At 40.7% G+C, this 22,351-nt stretch overlaps 1 protein-coding gene across 8 annotated transcripts in view; it reads right to left on the bottom strand.

Annotated features, from left to right (window-relative positions):
* CEP70 (centrosomal protein 70) overlaps positions 1 to 22,351 on the bottom strand; it is a 105,726-nt gene that overhangs the window by 81,157 nt on the left and 2,218 nt on the right. For 7 of the 8 annotated variants that reach the window (XM_055321263.1, XM_055321262.1, XM_055321261.1 and 4 more), the window contains exons 1-2: positions 11,203 to 11,241; positions 8,882 to 8,984 (exon numbers count right to left, since the gene is read on the bottom strand). The gene's annotated coding sequence lies outside the window, so the exon portion shown is untranslated. Of the gene's footprint in view, positions 1 to 8,881; positions 8,985 to 11,202; positions 11,242 to 22,351 lie in introns of those variants that run through there. The other variant, XM_055321259.1, reaches the window with a different exon arrangement.

Here is a 22,351-nt window from a genome sequence, read left to right on the forward strand (position 1 = left end):
CATGAATGAATAAATAAAATCTTAAAAAAAAAATCACAGGTGCCAATACTCGCTACCTAACTTGCTTATATCAGCCCCATCTCGCCATATCACACTTCAGTGGACCCACCCTTCTCAGTCATGCTTGCCTCAGTCCCAGTCCTGCAGGTCTCCTCACAAAACCACCAGTACAAACGTCACCAACACACTTCCAAATCCACAGGTTTTATAGGACCTCAGCTGTGGATACAGCGGTGGCAGGACTCATTTCAGGAACAGACTATACAACACACTTTGTTAAAACACACACTACTCAGCTGGGGACGAAATACTTCCCACAACAGGTAAAGAGAACGTCTGCAGACAACTGGACTCAAAGAAAAAACCCCAGGACTCAAGAACAGAGCACATGCAACACACACAGGAGACAATCTCTGAAGTACCAGGTCCTAGGGAATAGGAGACACTGCACTGTGGGGCATTACAGGGCCTGAAAGACTATTATCATCAAAAGCAAGAGATATAGCCGACTCCAAACACAGAAACAGACACTGACAAAATGAGGAAACAGAAAATATGTCCCAAATGAAAGAACAGGACCAACCTCCAGCAAAAGACCTAAGGAAAATGGATATAAATAATATGCCTGACAGAGAATTCAAAGTAATGAAGATGCTCAGTGGCTTTGAGAAAAGAATGGAGAACATTAGTGAGGACCTTAACAAAAGACAAAAAAAAAAAAAAAAAAATCAGGGACGAGGAACATAATAAATGAAATGAGAAATACACTACTAGGTGGAATAAATAGCAGGCTAGAGAAAGCAGAGGAACAAATTAATGACCTGGAAGACAGAGTAATGGAAAGTAATGGAAAGTAACCAAGCTGAGCAACAGAGGAAAATAAAATATGCAAATTGAGAATACACTCAGGGAACTCAGTGACTCTATCAAGCATAACATTTGCATTATAGGAATCCCAAAAGAAGAAGAGAGAGAAAAAGAGGTAGAAATTTATTTGAAAAAATAATAGCTGAAAACTTCCCAATCTGAGGAAGAAACAGATATCTAGATCCAGGAAGCACAGAGATTCTCCCAAAAATTCAACACAAGGTGTCCACACCAAGACACATGGTAATTAAAATGGGAAAAAGTAGTGATAAAGAAAAAAAAATTAAAGTAGCAAAAGAAGACACTTACATATAAGGGAAAATACCATAAGGCTATTAGCAATTTTTTTTTTTTTTATTAGCAAGTTTTTGAGCAGAAGCTGTAAAGCCCAAAAGGGAGTGGCATGATATATTCAAAGTGCTAGAAGGGAGAAATCTACAGCCAAGAATACTCTATGCAGCAAGGCTATCATTCACAAGAGAAGGAGAAATAAAGACTTTCTCAAATAATAAAACTAAAGGAATTCATAACTACTAAGCCAGCCTTATAAGGAATATTAAATGGGACTGTTTGGCAAGGAAAGACCATAAATGAGAATACAAAAAGCAAAAAATATAAAAGCAGTAAAACTACGTGTTTCTGCAAAAACCAATCAAGGGATTCATAAAATAGAAGGATGTAAAATATACCACATACCTAAAATGTGGAGAGAAGAAAAGTAAAGAATGGGTTCAGGGCAGCCCGGGTGGCTCAGCAGGTTAGTGCTGCCTTCAGCCCAGGGTGTGATCCTGGAGACCTGGGATCGTGTCCCATGTCGGGCTCCCTGCATGGAGCCTGCTTCTCCCTCTGCCTGTGTCTCTGCCTCTTTCTCTCTCTCTGTGTGTGTCTCTTGTGAATGAATGAATGAATGCATGCATGCATGAATGAATAAATAAATAAAATCTTAAAAAAAAAAGAAAAGAATGGATTCAAACTTTAGTGACCACCAACCTAACACAGACTGCAAGATGTGGAAGATGTTATATACAAACCTAACAGTAGCCACAAATCAGAAACCAGTAATAAATATGCAAAGGATAAAGAGAAAGAAAGCCAAGCATATCACTAAAGAAAGTCAACAAATTGTGAAAGAGAACAAGATCAAAGCAACCACAAAAAAGTAACAAAATGGCAATAAATATATACCTATAAACATTCTGAATGCAAATGACTAAATGCTCAAATCAAATCATAGGGTGACAGAGTAGATTAAAAAAAAAAAAACAAGATCCATCTGTATGCTGCCTACAACAGATTCATTTCAGATGTAAAGACACTTGTAGATCAAAAGTGAGGACATGAGGGAAACACCTGAGTAGCTCAGTGGCTGAGCATCTGCCTTTGGCTCAGGGCATGATCCCAGTCTGGGGATAGAGTCCCACTCACATCAGGCTCCCTGTGAGGAGCCTCCTTCTCCCTCTGCCTATATCTCTGCCTCTCTTTCTGTGTCTCTCATGAATGAATAAATTTAAAAATCTTTAAAAAAAAAGTGAGGACATGAGGAACATTTATCGTTCAAATGGATGTCAAAGAAAACTGGGGTAGCAATATTTCTAATGGACAAAATAGAGTTTAAAACAAAAACTGTAATAAAGGACAAAGGACTATATAATAATAAAGGGGACAATACAGTAAGACGATGTAACAATTGTAAATATTTACGCATCTAACATAGAAGCACCCAAATACAGAAAACAGTTAAAAACAAACATAAAGGAAGTAATTGGTTGTAATAATAGTAGGGGACTTTAAAACCCCACTTAAATCAATGGATAGATAATCCAAACTGAAAATCACAAAGAAACACTGCCTCTGAATGACACACTGGACCAGATGGATCTAACAGATATATTCAGAACATGCCATCCACAAACAGATTACACATTCTTTTCAAATGCACATGGAACATGATGCAGAACAGATCACATATTAGCTTTAAGCCACAAAATAAGTCTCAACAAATTCAAAAATATTCAAGTCATATTATGCATCCTCTCTGACCACAATGTTATATAAAACTACAAATCAACTCTAAGAAAAAATCTGGAAAGAACACAAATAATGAAGGTTAAATAACATGCTACTAAATAATGAATGAGTCACCCAAGAAATCAAAGAAATAAAAATTACATAGAAACAAATGAAAAATGAAAACATACTGTTCCAAAATTTTGGGATGCATCAAAAGCATTTATTCTTAGAGAGAAGTTTATAGCAGTGCAGGCCTATCTCAAGAAGAAAAATCTCAAACAACCTAACCTTACACCTAAAGGAGCTAGAAAAAAAAATCTCAAAAAACAAACGCCCTACAAACTAAAGTCCAGAACCAGATAGCTTCATAGGAGAATTCTACCAAACATTTAAAGAAGAGTTAATACCTATTCTTCTCAAACTTTTCCAAACAATAGAAGAGGAACAGAAACTTCCAAATTAATTCTATAAGGCCAACATTACCTTGATACCAAACCAGATAAAGACACTACAAAAAAAGAGAGCTAAAAAAAAGAGAGCTACAGGCTGATATCTCCAATGAACACAGATGAACACAGATGCAAAAGTCCTCAACAATATACTGGCAATTGGAACCCAACAATACATTTTAAAAAATCATTCACTGGGCAGCCCCAGTGGCTCAGCGGTTTAGCACTGCCTTCGGCCCAGGGTGTGATCCTGGAGACCCGGAATCGAGTCCCACATCAGGCTCCCTGCATGGAGCCTGCTTCTCCCTCTGCCTCTCTGTGTCTCTGCCTCTCTCTCTCTCTCTCCCTCTCTCTCTCCCTCTCTCTCTCTCTCTCTCTGTGTGTGTCTCCCATGAATAAATAATAAAATAAAATATTTTTTTAAAAAAATGATTCACCAAAATCAAGTGAGATTCATTCCCAAGGTGCAAGGGTAGTTTTATATTCACAAATCAATTAATAACATCACATCAAGGTATTAAAAACCATATGATCTTTTCAATTAATGGCTTAAAAGCATTTGACACAAAGTACAACATCCTTTCATGATTTAAAAAACCATCAACTAACTAGGTTTAGAGGGAAAATACTTCAACATAATAAAGGCCATATATGAAAAATCCATAGCTAATATAATACTCAATGGGGAAAAACTGAGAGCTTTTCCTCTGAGATCAGAACAAGACCAGGATGTCCACTCTCACCATTTTCATCCACCATAGTACTGGAAGTCCTAGCCACAGCATTCAGACAACAAAAAGAAATTAAAAGCATCCAAAATGCTAAGGAAGAAGTAAAACTTTTACTATTTGCAGATGACATATCTATGGAAAACCCTAAAGATCTGCCAACAAACTACTAGAATGAATGAATTTAGTAGTCGCAGGATACAGAAATCTGTTGTATTTCTATACACTAATAATGAAGCAGCAGAAAGAGAAATAAATAATCCCAGTGTGCCTGGGTGGCTCAGTCAGTAAAGGATTCAACTCTTGATTTCAGCTCAAGTCATGATCTCACGGTTGTGAGATGGAGCCCTGTTTCTGGCTCTACTCAGCTGGGAGTCTATCTAAGATTCTCTCTCTCCCTCTCCCCACACTGTGTGTGTGCACCTGCGCTCTCTCTCTTTTGCAAATAAATAAATACATCTCTAAAAAGAAAACAACCCCACTTACAATTGAACCCAAAATAACAAAATATCTAGAAATAAACAACCAGGAGGTGAAAGACCTGTACTCTGAAAACTGTAAAATGCGATTAAAGAAATTAATATAACAAAGAAATGGAAAGACATTCAATGCTCACAGAAGACCAAATATTGTTGTAATGTCTATGCTACCTAAAGCAATCTACACATTTAATGCAATCTCTAACAAAAAATAAACAGCATTTTTCAAAAAACTAGAACAATCTTAAAATTTGTAAGGAACCACAAAAGACCTGAAATAGCTAAAGCAATCTTCAAAAAGAAAAAAACAAAACTGAAAGTATCACAATTCCATACTTCAAGTTATATTACAAAACTGTAGTAAACAAAACAGTATGGTAATGGCAAAAATAGATATATACTCTGTCAAATAAATAAACACATACATACATACATACATACACACAATTTAAAAAAATGAATTAAGGTCCTAAATGTGAGATCTGAAGCCATAAAAATCCTAGAAGAGGGGCAGCCCAGGTGGCTCAGCAGTTTAGAGCTGCCTTCAGCCCAAGGTGTGGTCCTGGAGACCCGGGATCAAGTCCCACGTCAGTCTCCCTGCATGAAGCCTGCTTCTCCCTCTGCCTATGTCTGTACCTCTGTACACCCCCACCCCTCTGTCTCTCATGAATAAATAAATACAATCTTTAAAAAAAAAATTCTAGAAGAGAGCACAGGCAGTAGTTTCTCTGACATTGATGGTAGTGCTATCTTTCTAGACATGTCTCCTGAGGCAAGGAAAATAAAAGCAAAACTATACTATTGGGACAATATCAAAATAAAAAGCTTTTGTACAGCAAAGGAAACAACCAACCAAACGAAAAGGCAACCTACTAAATGGGAGAAGATATTTGCAAATGACATATCTGATAAAGGGTTAGTATCCAAAACACATGAAGAATTTATATAACTCGATACTGAAAAAAAATAATAATCCAATTAAAAATGGGCAGAGGACATGAACACACATTTCTCCAAAGATGACATACAGATGGCCAACAGGCACATGAAAACATGCTCAATATCATTCATTATCAGGGAAATGCAAACCAAAACCACAATGCGATACTAACTCAAAACTCCCAGAATGGCTAAAGCAAAAAACTCAAACAAATATGGACGATGTGGAGAAAACAGAACCCTTGTGCATGGCTGGTGGAATACAAACTGGTACAGCCATCGTGTAAGACAGCATGGAGGTCCCTCAAAAAATTAAAAATAGAACTACCTTATGATCCAATAATCATGCTACTGGGTATTTATCCAAAAAATGTGAAAACATTAATTCAAAGGGATATATGCACCCTTATATTTACAGTAGTATTATTTACAATAGCCAAACTATAAAAGACGCCCAAGTGTTCACTGAAAGATGAATGGAAAAAGAAGATGCAATTATACACAATGGAGTATTATTTGGCCATAAGACAATATGGATGAACCTAGTGGGTATAATGCTAAGTGAAATAAGTCATTCAGAGAAATACAAATACCATATGTTTTTACTCATGTAGAATTTAAGAAACAAAATAACGCAAAGGAAAAAAAAGAAAGGAAAGAAAGACAAGCCAAAAAAATGGACTCTGGGAACAGACGGTTCCCAGAGCGGGGAGGTGGGGAGGTGGGTATGGGGATAAGTGAAATAGGTGAAGGGGATTAAAAGTTCACTTATCTTGATAAGCACTGAGTAATACGTGGAACTGCTGAATCACTATATTGCACACCTGAAACTAAGATAACACTGTATGTTAACTACTCTGGAATTAAAAAAAAAAAAACCACAATACATCTATTTAAATGCTAAGTCAGGCTAAGACTGACTATACTAAGTGTTTACAAGGCTATGAAGAAACTGGAACTTTAATACACAGCTGATGGCCATGTAAAATAGGACAATCACTTTGGAAAACACTTTGGTAGGTTTTTAAAAGGTTAAATATACTAAGACCCAGCTATTCCATTCCTAGATATTTACTTAAGAAAAATGAAAGCATAAGACCACACAGACTTGTACATAAAAATTCTTAAGAGATTTGTAAAATCGCCAGGAACTGGAAACAACTCAAATGTCCATCAAAAGCTAAACAGACACACAAACTGGTATAGGGACACAATGGAATACTTCTCAGTGATAAAAAGGAATAAACTTCTAAAAAAAAGGAATAAACTATTGATATATGCAACGACACTGATGAACCTGAAAACACTTATGCTAAGTAAAAGAAGCCAGATGAAGATTTACATACTGGATGACTTCATTTATATAAAATTCTAGAAAACAAAAACTAATCCAATCTACAGTCACAAAAAGTAAATCAGTAGTGGCTAGGGGAATGAGAGGCTGGAAAGATGGACCACAAAGGGGAACAGAAGAATTTTTGGGGTGAGGGATATATGCACAATCTTGATTGTGTGATGGTTTCACAGGTGTATATATATGTCAAAACTTATCAAGTAGCACACCTTAAATATGTGAAGCTTATTGTATATCACATATATCTCAATAAAGCAATTTAAAAAAATAAAGCTTTCCTGAAAGGAAAATATATGTATATTTGAAATTACATATGGAAAGAGTGTATCACATACTTGAGAACACTAACCCACCCTAATAAAATTACTAGACTTCAAAGAAAAAATACTTGGTCATCTAGAAAAAAGAACAACTTATCAGGGGAAGAAAAATTAGATTATCATCTCTCTTTGATATCAATGCTTTATACCAAAAGAATAAGAGTAGTATATTTAAGATATTCAAGGAAAAGAAGTGTGAGTCAAAGATTTTATAACAGCAAAACTGACTTTCATGTATAAAGAGCACAAACTTTCATCCACATAAACTCAGGGAACATTTCTTCCTAAGGAATCTAATAAAGGAGCATCAGGTAACCAAAACGATGCCTTTAACATCAACACAGGAGCACCTGGGTGGCTCCGACTGTTAAGCATCTGCCTTCGGCTCAAGTCATGATTCCAAGGTCCTAGGATGAAGCCCCAAGTCCCTTCTCTCTCTCAAAGATCAACATAAATGCTGGTGATGAGCATTAAATATACTTGTAGAACTAAGAATAAATAAAGACTAAAAGAGGAAAAGCAGAATATGTAATAACTGCGTGTTCTGACAATGTAGATATCATACATTATTTTTAAAAAGAATAAGAACATAAGCAAAAAACAAAAGGTTTAATGTTTTCAGTAATCATATTAGTGATGATATCAATAATTCTGATACTGTTGTGTATGTAAATATGAGATAAAACAAAGGAGTAACTATTAATTCTTGAGAATATCATCTCCTATGTTCTCAAGAACCAGTACACTCAACTGATTGCACCATCCAGGCACCCCAAAAACCTGCAGATATTAAAAAGAGTTTTTAAGGGGCACCTGGGTGGCTCAGGTGGTTAAGCATCCGACTCTTGGTTTTGGCTCAGGTCACATGATCACAGGGTTGTCGCATGGGGCTCCATGCTCAGCTGGGAGTCGGCCTGAGATTCTTTCTCTTCCCTCCCCTCTGCCCTTCTCCACACTCACTAAAATCTTTTAAAAAGCCCAAAAATTTTTAATTGGCAAGGCCACACTATAGTATCTAGAAATATACATTTATGAAAAAAAACCCTCTTAAACACAAGGAAGCAATTACTATAGAAGTCAGAAGAATGGCTACTAATGGGAGTACAGAAGTAATTGTGACTCAGATGGAGCAACGGAGGGGTTCTGGCAGGGTGAGCATGGTTCTACACCCTGAGTGGTACCATTTTAACAGTTTATTAAGCCACACATTTGCTACATGTGTTCTTTTCTGTTTGACTTCATAATAAAAATTCATTTTACAATTAAAATTTTATTAAATGACAATAAAAACAAAAGTAATGAAAATACTAACCAAAAGAAAGCTGGTATGGCTCTGTACCCACACTTCTGGATTCAAATTGTGGATTCTGCTACGCAGCCAGAAAAGTACTAATGATCTGTGCCTTGACCTCATTATCATGAGGAGAGTAGAAGTACTTAGCTCATAGGGTTGTTACGGAGATTAGGAGTTAATATAGAAAGAAAATAGAACAGTGCCTGGCTCATAGCAGGACAGAGTTGGTGATTACAGTTGGTGCCAGCTATGTAAGTCAATACAGTTATTTAATTTCTCTAGGCTTCAGTTTCTTTACCGGAGTTTAAAATATCTACCTGATAGGATTATCAGATCAGAAGGAAATACATATACCGTGTATCTATTACAGTATTCAGTAAATAATAAGTCTTTTCCATGGTCTCCCAACATCCAGAGAGTTATAGGCCACATTAGACATACCTCAGTCATAGCACATTCCTCTTGCACTTTTCACCTGGTCATTCAGGTTGATCTCAATGAAATGATCACCCAGTGAGTCTCACGTCCGAAACTGGATCTTCATCTAGATTTCAAAAAGAGAAAGAAAATTTTAAAATGTTCAACCTCCTACTAAGAATGGTCTTGTGTTATTCCCAGAGCAGGCATCTATGGTACCAATAACCATTAAACTGAAGTAGGAAACAACTGGAATAACCGCTGATGGACTTCCAAGGCTCATCGCCATGTGTCTTCTCCCTTCTCGTCTTTCCTCTCCCTGCTTTGTTAAGGTATTTAGCTGGGAGTCCAAATCTATCATCACCTATCATCAATCCTGACTTCTGGCTACAAAGGTAGGATATGCTTGTTTGCAAGGGTACTAAAATGAAGCACTCTCAGCCTGCAAAGGCAGGAAGAAAAACTATCTCAACTCCACCTACGACCAAGCCTTCCTTTTCAGAGGTCCATGCTGTGAAATCAATGTGCTGATAGTGCGCACCAGCCTTTCCCCCAACTATAAACTGTGACAGGACACGGACGGGGGAACTTGAGTCACAGGTAGAGACCAAATGCTTCCCAAGGCCAAAACAGAAGCTTTATCAGTTTAATCAGTGCCATAACACACGTAAAGCGAGATTGTGAGAATAGGGGTTCCAGGATAAAAGTTGGTTTGTACATGGCATCAAAAGCCAGATGCAGAGAAGCAAACCTGGCACTGTCCAGGTTTCCAAGAGTCCTCTGGTAACTTACCCTTCATAGGTCTGAAGCCCCAGGAACAAGCACCATCCGATAAAATGTAATTATTTTTCACCACTTTTGGGGGGCAACGCTGGAAATAATAAACCATGGCCTAGGGGATCCCTGGGTGGCTCAGCGGTTTGGCCCCTGCATTCCCCCCAGGGCGTGATCCTGGAGACCCGGGATCAAGTCCCACATTGGGCTCCCTGCATGGAGCCTGCTTCTCCCTCTGCCTGTGTCTCTGCCTCTCTCTCACACATCTCTGTGTTTCTCATGAATGAATAAATAAAAATCTTAAAAAAAAAAAAAAACATGGCCTATAACAGATTTTTTTCTCCATCGAGTTACATCAAAATCTGTAATTAGCTATCTGAAAAGCATATATCTCACATTACTGCAATAAATAGAACATGCAATGCTTTCAAAATCTCTGCTCTCTAATAAATAAATAACAAAAGCTCTACCCCAAAGACATGCCAGCATGCCGCTCGATTTTCTTAAGGGGAAGTGAACCTACAGCAAATAAGGAAATGGGAGTTAGGATTGGATGTCAATTCCACCAGATCATTCTGCCCCAGGGGAGGGTACACAAAGGACCAGAACAGGCCTCTCCCCCTTTGAGGCAGAAGCTGTTGGACAAACCCCACCCCCCGCTTCCCACCCCCCAGTCAGCCCACCTGTTCCTCAAGCTGTGGCGGGGGGGGGGGGGGGGGGGGGGGAGGCCGGGGTCTACTTGACAATACAGAAAGCAAAAACAGACTCACGCAGAGGACTGGAATCAATAGGGGTGACACCTGCACAGTGTTTACTATCATTATGGTGAGAAAATAAGTGGTGGGAGAAACCCTTTCTGTGAGGTCTCTAGGTTCCCGATCTCAGCCTTCTGACATTTCCACCTCACCGATTTTCTTCACAGAATCGATTTAGAGGGACGCCTGGGCGGCTCAGCGGTTGAGCGGCTGCCTTTGGCTCAGGGTGTGATCCCGGAGACCCGGGATCGAGTCCCGCATCGGGCTTCCTGCCTGGAGCCTGCTTCTCCCTCTGCCTGTCTGCGTGTGTGTCTCTCATGAATAAATAAAATCTTAAAAAAAAAAAAAAAAAGAATCCATTTGGACTCCGCAGCAAGTCAGCGGTCCTCCGAGCCTGGAATGAGCCTAATGAACCGTTGAAAAAGGCTACTCGCCTGCTCCCTCGCGCATCCATCCCCCTTTTTCACCCGAGTCATCTCCGGCCAAGCAACCGTCTCAAACACCTTGACGCTCTGCAGACGGAGGAATCACCTAGGACACAGCCGCCGGGGATCATTCTGAGCCTTTACACTTTAACCTTCTCGACCACCGCGTAAGGCGAGAATTACCAGCTGCAGGCCACCAAGGAAGAAACGGGGGCGCCGAGACGTGAAGGCCCGCGGAGCGAGCCAGGACTCGAACCAGGTTTGCCAGGGACACCGCGACCCTTATCCTGAGATTGTCTTAACTGGCCTCCTCGCCGGGCGCCCGGATAAGGGCCGGTCAGCCGGTCCCCGGGACCAGGCGAGGCCGCTGCCCAAGGACAGCCCCACTCACCTTCCTCAGCCGCGGCCTCCCCTCAGCAGCGCGCCCGACCCGGCCCCTCTCAGCCCCTCCTGGCCCCGCCCCCGCGACCGTTACCGAGCCCTGGGAGGCTGGCCAATCGAGCTGCAGCGCGGCGACAGGGCCCGCCTCCGAACGTGGGAGCGGCGAACTCCCGCCGCCGGGGGGCGGGGCGGGGGCGGGGCCTAGAGCGGCTCCGCGCCCGGTTGGCTCCGCTCCTGGGGGCGGGGCTTACACGCGCGTAGACGAGAGCGCGCGGCGTGGCGCTTAGGTCTGCGCCTGCGCGCTGCCGTTGCACGTGCTACAAGCCCGGGCCTTCTGGTTGCTGTCCGCAGCCACCTGGGAACTCCTTTGCCTGGAAGTCCGCAGCAAGTTTTTTTTTTTTTTTTTTCAATGACACAACAGGTTTATTGGTTATTGTACACGAATGAATTGTGAGCAACTTGAGAGTATTCACTATAAAAAGGGCTCAGTGCCTTCTTTCACTTAAGAAAGTTATACCAAACTGGGGCACCTGGCTGGCTTAGTCAGTAGAGAATGCAACTCTTGAGGGTTTTAAGTTCAATCCCCACACTGGGTGTGGAACCTAGATAAAATTAAAAAAAAAAAAAAAGTATACCAACTCCAGGAAAATAAAGGGGAATCAAACTTCAAATATGTGAGGCCATTGGTGCAAGTGAGGCTCGGGCAATGTGGCCACCGTACACTGCCTTCCAGGCACGCACTCAAGCCGCGACTGTGAGCCCTTGCTACCAGGCTTAGTCAGCCTGTTCTCTAGGTTCCAGACCCGGCTGAGCACGCAGCACCTGGCATCTGCAGGACCCCAGCCTTTTGTTTGTTGATGACATTTTACCCTTCTGCTCAGCACTTTCCAATCTCCACGAAGTCCCAGGCTCCGTAGGAGGCTCCAGAAATTCAGAGGTGGCTGGCTGGAGACGCTCAAAGTCTAATTAGGGAGATGAGTATATGCTCTGAAATTAAGATACAGTGTGATAGGCATAATCAGAGAAGTTTGCACGGGGCGCAGGAGGGAAAGAGAAGAATTACCTAACTGGATCACTTTCGTTTTCCTAGACCCGTTAAGTCTCATCCCTGGCTGCGTAGTAGAATCACCAGGGGAGTTGTGAAAACTTGGTGCTCAGTACCCCGACTACTGAAATCAGAAGCGCCAGGGTAGGACTCAAGTGTCAACAGTTTGTTAATAGTACCTCTCCTCCCCTCCTTCCCCTACCTCTTCCCCAGGTGATTCCAAGGTGCAGCCAAGCTTAAGAACTAGAGGAAGTAAACCTAGAGGAATACTTGAATGATTCTGAATGGTAGGAATTCCCCAGCGATATAGAGAGGAAAGATATTTAGAGAAAACGTCATGTGCAAATTAAATAATTTCAAAGCACACTTTTATAATGCCTACATTACAAGTGCTCAGTAAACATTATTATTATTTTGTGTCATTAAACCTAGGCCCCTTTGGTAGAGCTCATATCTGCCCTTCCCTAACACCTAACTCCCAAAACCGTTACAAATATAAAGGGTTTTTGCTGTAGGCATCCTGATGAAACTGAGTAATATGTTGCATCCCTAGAAAGGCAGACTAGGAAGGCCTTAGGTATGTGCTAAGCAGCTGGGACTTTATCCAGGGGGTGTTGGGAAACCATAGACAAGTTTTCAAACGAGGCAATAAAATAGAAAGGTTTTTCTATTTGGGTGTCTTCAAGCCTAATTTTCATGCATCTTGAAAATATAGATAAAAACTATAATAATAAATAAAAAATAAAAATAAATAAAAACTATAAAAACAGCTCTACCTTGTACAAATACGATCACTGCTTTTTTTCCCCACTAAAAGAAATCACCTCAATATTTATTTCTAAGCTTAATAAATTCAGGACCTACAAATAGGGTCCCTGCCCATCATTCTCAAAAACTCGTAGAGGGTTAAGTGATCCAAAAATTTCTAGCAGAACGTATAACTTCGCTCACACTTAAAGGGAAGGCCTGGACTATCAGCCCACTATCGTCGTTGCATCTTGCAGCCACATGGTGTCGCTGTTTGGTGACCTGTATTTTCCAGGTCTGTGGCGGAGCAGATCCCTTCAGGGCATCAATCATGATGTGTCTCACAAGAAGTCTCAGGGTTCTAGCTTTTAGAGTACAATATTTTCCGACCTATATTCGGCCTTCTTCCAGGCCTTCCTCCAGTGAGGGGCACTGTGAGTTTGATCTCTGTGTCTGCCCCATGCAAACATGTTCTCAACTCTGCCCCCAATTCTTTCCTTACCCGGCTCTTCACACTAGCAGTGGTTAGTAGTTAAATAGATTTTCACTTTTTTTTAAAGATTTTTTTTTAGTTATTTATTCATGAGAGACACAGAGAGAGAGAGGCAGAGACACAGGCAGAGGGAGAAGCAGGCACCACGCAGGAAGCCTGACGTGGGACTCGATCTGAAGACTCCAGGATCACACCCTGGGCTAAAGGTGGTGATAAACCTCTGAGCCATCCCAGCTGCCCCAGATTTTCATTTTCAATCTTCGAAACACAGAGTCCAGCTGCTTGCCTTTTCCAAGACAATAGTATAACTTGCCCACTCTTCTAACTGTAGCTGCCCTAATTGAGCCAGGAGGTCAAATAACACGGGTCAGTCAGGATCATTTGGCTGCAGATAATAGAAAACCTGATTCAAACGGTCTTCTTAAGCAATAAGGAAGTTTATCTCACATAACAGAAAGTCCACAAGCAAAACAGACGTTAAGGTTGGTGAACACAATGGTTCAACAAGTTATTGAGGACCCAGTTGCTATTAGTCTCTCTGCTGTCCTGTAAACATGGGAGGTTCAACACTAAAGTGATTTTTTAGAGTGTGTGGGTGGTTTAGTTGGTTAATCATCTGCCTTCACCTCAGGTCATGATCCCGGGGTCCTGGGATGGAGCCCCACATCAGGCTCCCTGCTCAGCGGGGAGCCTGCTTCTCCCTCTCCTTCCTGCTCCTGCTCTCTCTCATTATCTCTGTCTCTCTCTCAAATAAATAAAATCTTTAGAAAAAAATAAAGTGAGTTTCCAGATGTCTACCAGGAACAATCAGGACCACATACTTTCTTTTTCATCTAAAATCTTTCCTTTGGGCTTTTTTTTTTTTTTTTTGAACCAATTAGGTCACACGGGCACATATTCTGTCTCCCAATCAGTAACTGCCTAGCAAATGTGAAGAAGACTTAGCTTGGATTCCAGGAGGAAAAAGAGGTTACCATAATTGCAATAGACAATGGAGCGGGTGCTCCTTGAGTCACATAAGTTGCAAGGTGAAGGTATGGCTACTTGAGTAAAACTGGAGTCCTGTAAGGACCAAGAGGACAATGGATGCTAGATGTATGATCACCAGTATTCTTTACAGTATTCAAAACACAAGGCTGATTACGCTCTATTTCCTCATCATCACTCCTGGATTTTGTGTGTCAAGTGGAGGAAGTTCTACAGCATTGTCCTTCAAAGGAATTTCCCTGTATGAACCATCAAAGCCTTGTCAACACTTTAAGATTTAATTTTTAAGTAATCTCTACACTCAACATGGGACTCAAATTCACAACCTCAAGATGAAGAGTTGCATGATCCACCGACTGAGCCAGCCACACACCCTGATCTCAAGTTTTCTTTGTGTCTTCAATAACCCACCAGGATGCTAATGGTTCTAAACACTCACTTAACATTCACTTACAAAAATGTATTAAGCACCTGTTATATACCAGGGATTACCAGATGCACCTGTTATATACCAGGGATTACCAGATGCTGTATTTATAGGGGTGAGTAAACCAGATGTGTTTCTTGCCCTCATGGTGCTTATAGACTAGTTGGGAAGAAAAATATGAAAAAATCCCACACATAAGCATTAATTATGATAAGTGCTATGAAGAAAAGGAAGAGAACAAGGATATGTGGAGGAGCCTCTCTAAGGAAGTGACATTTAAGCTGAGATCCAAAGCCTGTCTTCATTTCAGTTTACTGCTTTCCCCTGTGCTTTGTCTTCTTAGTATAAATTATAGGCTTCATTAGCAATTAAAACAGATCTTTTCATTTCTAAACTTCTAAACTGATTCTCAAATTTTCTCCAAGGCATAGACGTATCAAACTTCTCCCCATAACAAGGAGTATGCCAAATACGAATGGCATTTGGTGATGAAGTCTTGAAAAGTCCCCAATTCACAAGTCTTTTAGATTTAGAGTCTTTAATTAATCCTTAATTATACTAATACATTTGTTCCTGCCTCTTCTATGAGAACTTGAACTATGGAGACATGGATCTTATCTTCCTTTTTTCAGGACCTAGTATTGTCCCTGACACATAGCAGGTGCTCAATATAGTGTGGAGTGGCAGCTAAATTTGAGTCATATTTTGACAGGGGCATTCACCTTTAGTAGCCATCTTCCAGTGTGAAAGACCACAAGTAAATAGCTCAAACAGATTAATAACAAATGCTCAAGAATCGGTACAGATTGGGGAACCTGGGTGGCTCAGTGGTTGAGCATCTGTCTTTGGCTCAGGTAGTGATCCTGGGGTCCTGGGATCAAGTCCTGTATCAGGCTCCTTGCAGGGAGCCTGTCTCTCTTTTTCTCTCATGAATAAATACATAAAATATTTTTTAAAAAGAATCAATACAGATTAACAATAGTTATATTAGTTGAACCTTTAAAATGTGTCAAGCTCTGGGTTACACACTTATGTTTTCTAACTTCTTGACTCTTCACAATAACCTTGACATGAGTACTCTTATTATCTTCATTCTACAAATGATCAAATTAGAAAATAGAAGTTAGGGACGCCTGGGTGGCTCAGTCGTTGAGCATGCAATGCCCTGCCTTCAGCTCAGGGTGTGGTCCCAGAGTTAAGTCCTGCCTTGGGCTCCCTCCAGGAAGCCTGCTTCTCCCTCTGCCTATGTCTCTGTCTCTCTCTAGGTCTCTCATGAATGAATGAATGAATGAATGAATGAATGAATGAATGAATGAATAAATAAATAAATAAATAAAATGTTTTAAAAAATGGACACCTAGGTGGCTCAGTCAGTCAAGGTCTACCTTTGGCTCTTTCATGATCTTAGGGTCCTGGAATAGAGCCCCATGGAGGCTCTCCACTCAGCAGGGAGTCTGCTTCTCCTCCTTCTCCCTCTCCCTATATGCTCTCTCTCACTCTCTCTCTCAAAAATAAATTAAAAATCTTTAAAAAAAAAAAAAAAGACTTGTTAAGATCACACAGCTAGTATGTAGCAGAGCCAGGATATGAAATCAGAACTCAGGCTTGAAAACATATTTCATTAATCGCTTGACCATACCACTTCTCCTGATGGGCATCTGCTCTACCATAAGATTGGTGTATGCACTTATTCCAATTTGCGTATATTTCATCTGTCTATTCATCATCTACTGATGCATAGCAAACTATCCCTAAACATAGCCACTTAAAACAAACATTTAATATCTTGACAAACATTTAATATCTTGTCTATGGGTCAGGAATACAGGAGTGGCTTAGCTGGATGGTCTAGACAGAATCTTTCATGAGGCTGCCATCAGCTTGTTACCCATGATTAGTCTAATGGGTTTACTTCTAAACTCACTCATGTGGTTATTGGCAGGGCTCAGTTTGTTCCTTAGCAAGCAGGCCTCTCCATAGGCTACCTGAGTATCCCCACAACATGACAGCTTCCCAAAAGGGAGTGATCCAAGAGAATGTGTGAGTACCTAAGACAGAAACAAAGTCTTTTTTTTTTTTTAAAGATTTTATTTATTTATTTATTTGAGAGAGAGTAAGAGAGACTTCATGAGCAGGGGGAGGGGGAGAGGGAAAGAGAGAGGGAGACTCCTCTCTGAACAGGGAGCCCAACATGGGGCTCAGTCCCAGGACCCTGAGATAATGACCTGAGCTGAAGGCAGATGCTTAATGAACTGAACCATTCAGGCACCCCCTGAAGTCTTTTTTATAACCTAATCCAGGCAGTCACATATCATCACTTCTGCTCTATGCTATTAATCACACAGACCAACTATGGTAAAATGTAATAGAGGACTACAAAAGGATGTGAATACCAGGAAGTGGGATCCTTGGGAGCCATTCTGGAGGCAACTTGTCACAAACTATTTGCTCATTTCTTGTGAATGCCTCCTCCACTAGAATGTAAATTTCACAAGGGGGAAAACCATCAGTGCTGTTCATTGTTATATTCTCCCCATAGCGCTTGCCATAGGACAGACTGTCAATAAATACTGAATAAATGTAATGATGATAATGATTCAAATTCCAAGGAATGAGCTCCCTACAACAATCCTGTTTTACTCTCAGATTTCCGGTTGCCATTCAAATAATTATTTACCTATTTATTTAAGATTTTTATTTATTTTATCTTATTTTAAAGATTTTATTGATTTATTCATGAGAGACACAGAAAGAGAGAGAGACGCAGAGACACAGGCAGAGGAAGAAGCAGGCTCAACGTGGGGAGCCCGACGTGGGACTCGATCCCGGGACCCCAGGACCACGCCCTGGGCCAAAGGCAGGTGCTAAACCACTGAGCCACCCAGGGATCCCCCTTAAGATTTTATTTTTAAGTAATCTCTACACCCAACATGAGGCTAAAACTCAAACCCCTGAGATCAAAAGTTGCATGCTCCACCAATTGAGTGAGACCGGTATGCCTCAACTACCTTTTTGTTTCATTTTTTAAAAATATTTTATTTATTTATTAGTGAGAGAGAAAGAAAGAGAGAATGAATGCATGAGTGCACAAGCAGGGGCAACGGCAGAGGGAAAGGGAGAAGCAGGTTCCCCGCGGAGCAGGAAGCCTGATGCAGGGCTCAATGGAGAGCTTGATCCCAGGACCCCGGATCATGACGTGAGCCCAAGGCAGATGATTAACTAACTGAGACACCCAGGCGTCCCTCAAACAACTTTTTAAAAGCAGGACTCTATCATGCTGAAGAACATTTACTCATTTACATATTTTTTTTTTTTGCTTTAAAACAAAACAATTTTTATTTTAGTGCTGGTTTTCCAGGAAGCAAAACCTCAAAGGAGATTAAAAAATTTTTTTGAGCTGAACCCAAAGCTACGAGGGGTACAAATTTAGAGAAGGGTGTTACCTGTAAGTAAATGCTTACTCAGCCCAATCAGGAGTGCTGGCAGAGCCAAGAGCAGGTTGAGAGAACTGAGTCCAAGATTCTTGCATTCGATAGGATTCTGGAAGCATGTTAAAGTGGTTCCAGGTCAATGACTCTCCCTAGCTCCGAGATACAATTATCTCAAAATAAAATTTTTAAAAAATCACCAATAGAGGCAGCCCGGGTGGCTCAGCGGTTTAGCGCTGCCTTCAGCCCAGGGTGTGATCCTGGAGACCCTGGATGGAGTCCCACGTCAGGCTCCCTGCATGGAGCCTGCTTCTCCCTCTGCTTGTGTCTCTGCCTCTCTCTCTCTCTCTCTCTCTCTCTCTCTCACTGTGTGTCTTGTGAATAAATAAATAAAATCTTTAAAAAAAATCACCAACAGACCAGGGCACCTGAATAGGTCAGTCAGTTAAGCAGCTGGCTCTTGATTTCAGCTCAGGTCATGATTTTGGGGTCCTGGGATTGATCCCCACATGGGGCTCCATGCTCAGTGGGGAGTCTGCTTTAGGATTCTCTCTCCCTCTCCCTATGTCACTCTCCCCACTCATATTCTTTCTCTTTCTCTAAAATAAGTCAATCTTTTTTAAAAAATCACCATAGACCTACATTAAAAGAAGTTCTAAGTATGTACTTGAGAAAGAAGAAAAGTGATCAAAGAAGGCAAGTCTGAGATGCAACGATTGTTGAGAAAAAAATGATAACCATGTAGATAAGTCTACACAAACATTGTATAATTCAGTATAATGATCATGAAGGCAAATGTGTGTGCTTAAAAAAAGGACAGACTCAAATAAAACTTGATTGCAAGGTGAAAGGGGAGTCAATGACTTCCAAACCAGTAGAAAGAATAAGTGAAATACGAGAACAAAAATTCAGGCTACTTTTTTTTTTATTTTTTTTTTATTTATGATAGTAACACAGAGAGAGAGAGAGAAGCAGAGAGAGAAGCAGGCTCCATGCACTGGGAGCCCGACGTGGGATTCGATGCCGGGTCTCCAGGATCGCGCCCTGGGCCAAAGGCAGGCGCCAAACCGCTGCGCCACCCAGGGATCCCTTAAGAATGGAAGAAAGGAGAACAAAAAGCAGAGCAAAGGTGGGACAGATAGAAAGCAAAGGTAAAACAGTAGAGACAAGCTAAATACACTACCAATAATAAATTGACAGTTTATAATTCAAAGTGAGATAGTTCAAAACTCCTTTCTTATTATTTTTTAAATGATTTTATATCCCCTCTACCCATTTCTCCCCCCTCAACCTCTAATGACCACCGATCTGTTCATTGAGTTTGTTTTTGGTTTTGTTTTTAGATTCCCAGCCTATAAGAGCCATATACAATATTTGTCATTCTCTATCTGACTTATTTCACTTAGAATAGTGTCCTTCGGGTCCATCCATGTTGTCACAAATGGCAGAATTTCCTTCTTTTTTATGGCCAAATAATAGTATTCGTGTGTGTGTGTGTGTGTGTGTGTGTGTGAGAGAGAGAGAGAGAGAGAGAGAGAGAGAGAGAGAGAGCTATCCAGAAGTGGAATTGCTGGATCATATGGTACTGCTATTTCTAAGTTTTTTTAGAGGGATAGGGAGGGGGAGAGGGAAAGAATCTTAAGCAGGTTCCACATCCAGCTCAGAGCCCAACTCAAGGCTCTATCTCACAATCCTGATATCATAACCTGAGTCGAAATCAGGAGTCAGACACTTAACCAACTGAATCACCCAGGCACCCCTATTTTTAATATTTTTGAGGAACTTCCACACTACTTCCCACAGTAGCTGCACCAAATTATATCCTACCAACAGTGCATAAGTGTTCCCTTTTCTCCTTACCCTTGCCAACACTTGTTATTTCTTGTCGATAATAGCCATTCTAACAGGCTTGAGTTATTCATATATATACTTTCTACATAACTATAGAACATGGACTCAGAAGGAAACACCAAATTCATGTTCATATTGGCTTGGGGTAAGAGAAGCAAGTAAGGGTGTTGGATTTGCAAATCCAGTAGGGTTTTATCTGCAATGTTTTCTTCCATTGAATAAATGAGCCAGTATTTAATGATGGTCAATTCTAAGTCACAGGAATATGGTTATTATCTTCTATACTTTTTACATTTTTTTTACATTTCTCTAAAAATAAACATGTTACAAACTTTTCCCAATTTTTACCAAATCTTAACCAATTGGAACATGTGTCTGTACTGCCTTCCTTTGGCTCTTTGCTCTAATTAAGGGTGTATCTACAAACCCCACTCTCCACATGACTCAAACCAAAGCTGATATTCTCCTGAAATTGTCAAGCTTTTCTTGTTTCAAGTTCTACAAAATCACCTTATTTCACTCCTCCACTTTCTGTCTTTGTGTAGGTAGAGCCACAGCCACCTTGGGCTGAGGGGAAGATGCCTAAGCAGCAGCAGCCTGGTGAGCAGCAGGAGACTGTGGGTACTGGCATTGGTTCTTCTTTTTTTTTTTTTTTTAATTTATGATAGTCACACACAGAGAGAGAGAGAGGCAGAGACACAGGCAGAGGGAGAAGCAGGCTCCATGCACAGGGATCCCGAGTATGTGACTCTTGATCTCAGCACTGGAAGTTTGAGCCCCACATTGGGCGTAGAGATTATTTAAAAATAAAATCTTAAAAAATTAGTCAATCAATCACTAATGTCAATGGGCAAATTGGTGAGAGGTAGTTTGAAGTAAGAACAGATCTAGGTACTTCCTGGGAAACAAGGAAATAATCTGAGTGTGAGAATACAGTCAAAAGCATGGGGCACCTTGCTGGCTCTGTCAGTAGAACATGTAACTCTTGATCTCATGGTTGTAAATTTGAGCCCCATGTGGGGCATAGAGATTACTTTGAGAATAAAAAAAAAAAAAGGTTAAGTCAAAAGCAGGATTAGCTTGAATAAATACATTTTATACTTAAGTTCACTACCTTTCATGGTATTTTCTTGAGACTTAGTGTCTATAACAATTCTGTCTGGTAACAAGTAACTATCGCTACCTTCAGTGTCCTGGGCCCTGGGAATGAGTAGGTGGAAAATGTAAAAAAATGGCATGTTCCTGGCATCCCAGAAATTATACCAGGTATCTCAGAAATTCCAAGTATTATACTCAAAGAGAAAATAGTGGCATAGTACAAGCCAGGTGAGGAATCAGATTGCACTGCCTATTTGTGGTGCAGATTTGAGTGCACCTCTTGAATGTACTCTGTGGGCCCTGGGCAGAGGAGCTTCCCAGGCCTCTAAGGAAAGGCTTAGAGTTTTTTTTCAAGCACAATTAACACTTTTGTAATAATAGGCCCTGTTAACATGAACTTTTTGAATCCCACAGGCCTGGCTCCATGTGCTGGTCCTGCAATTTGCAATTTCCTTTTTTATTTTTTTATTTTTTTTTAAATTCATGAGAGAGAGGCAAAGACATAGGCAGAGGGAGAAGCAGGCTCTTCGAGGGGAACCCAATGCAGGACTTGACCCCAGGACCTCAGGATCACACTCTGAGCTGAAGGCAGATGCTCAACCACTGAGCCACCCAGGCATCACTGGCCCTGCAACTTCTGAAGGCTTTGGGTCCGTCTGTAATATAAATACTGGGCTGTTGTGAAAAGTACAGGCAATAATATATAAGGACATAGCAAGCATCCAATAAATTACACCTTATTGGTCTTATAAAGGATACCCAGATTTCTAAGTTTTTACAAGAAAATATGATCCTTCATTAGTATCCCCAACCAGGGTTTCCTGGTCCTAGCCCAACAACTAAGGATTGTTTTTTAGAAGAACTAAGGACTAGGAAAAAGGAATTAGGGACATGTCTTCAACTAGCCTGGTCCCATCGCTAGAAATTCCCACTTTGAAGCCTTTTACCTTCCCCCTGCAACTCATTCTTTCAATAATTCTTTATTGAAAACTCTCTGTTCAAGACACCCATTTAGAAGAAAATACAAATATGAAAAGTCTTTGTCTTGGAGGAGCTTTCAGTACAGGGTAGCAAACAAGAAAT

This window comes from Nyctereutes procyonoides, unplaced genomic scaffold (genome assembly GCF_905146905.1).
Source record: "Nyctereutes procyonoides isolate TBG_1078 unplaced genomic scaffold, NYPRO_anot_genome, whole genome shotgun sequence".
NCBI lineage: Eukaryota > Metazoa > Chordata > Mammalia > Carnivora > Canidae > Nyctereutes > Nyctereutes procyonoides.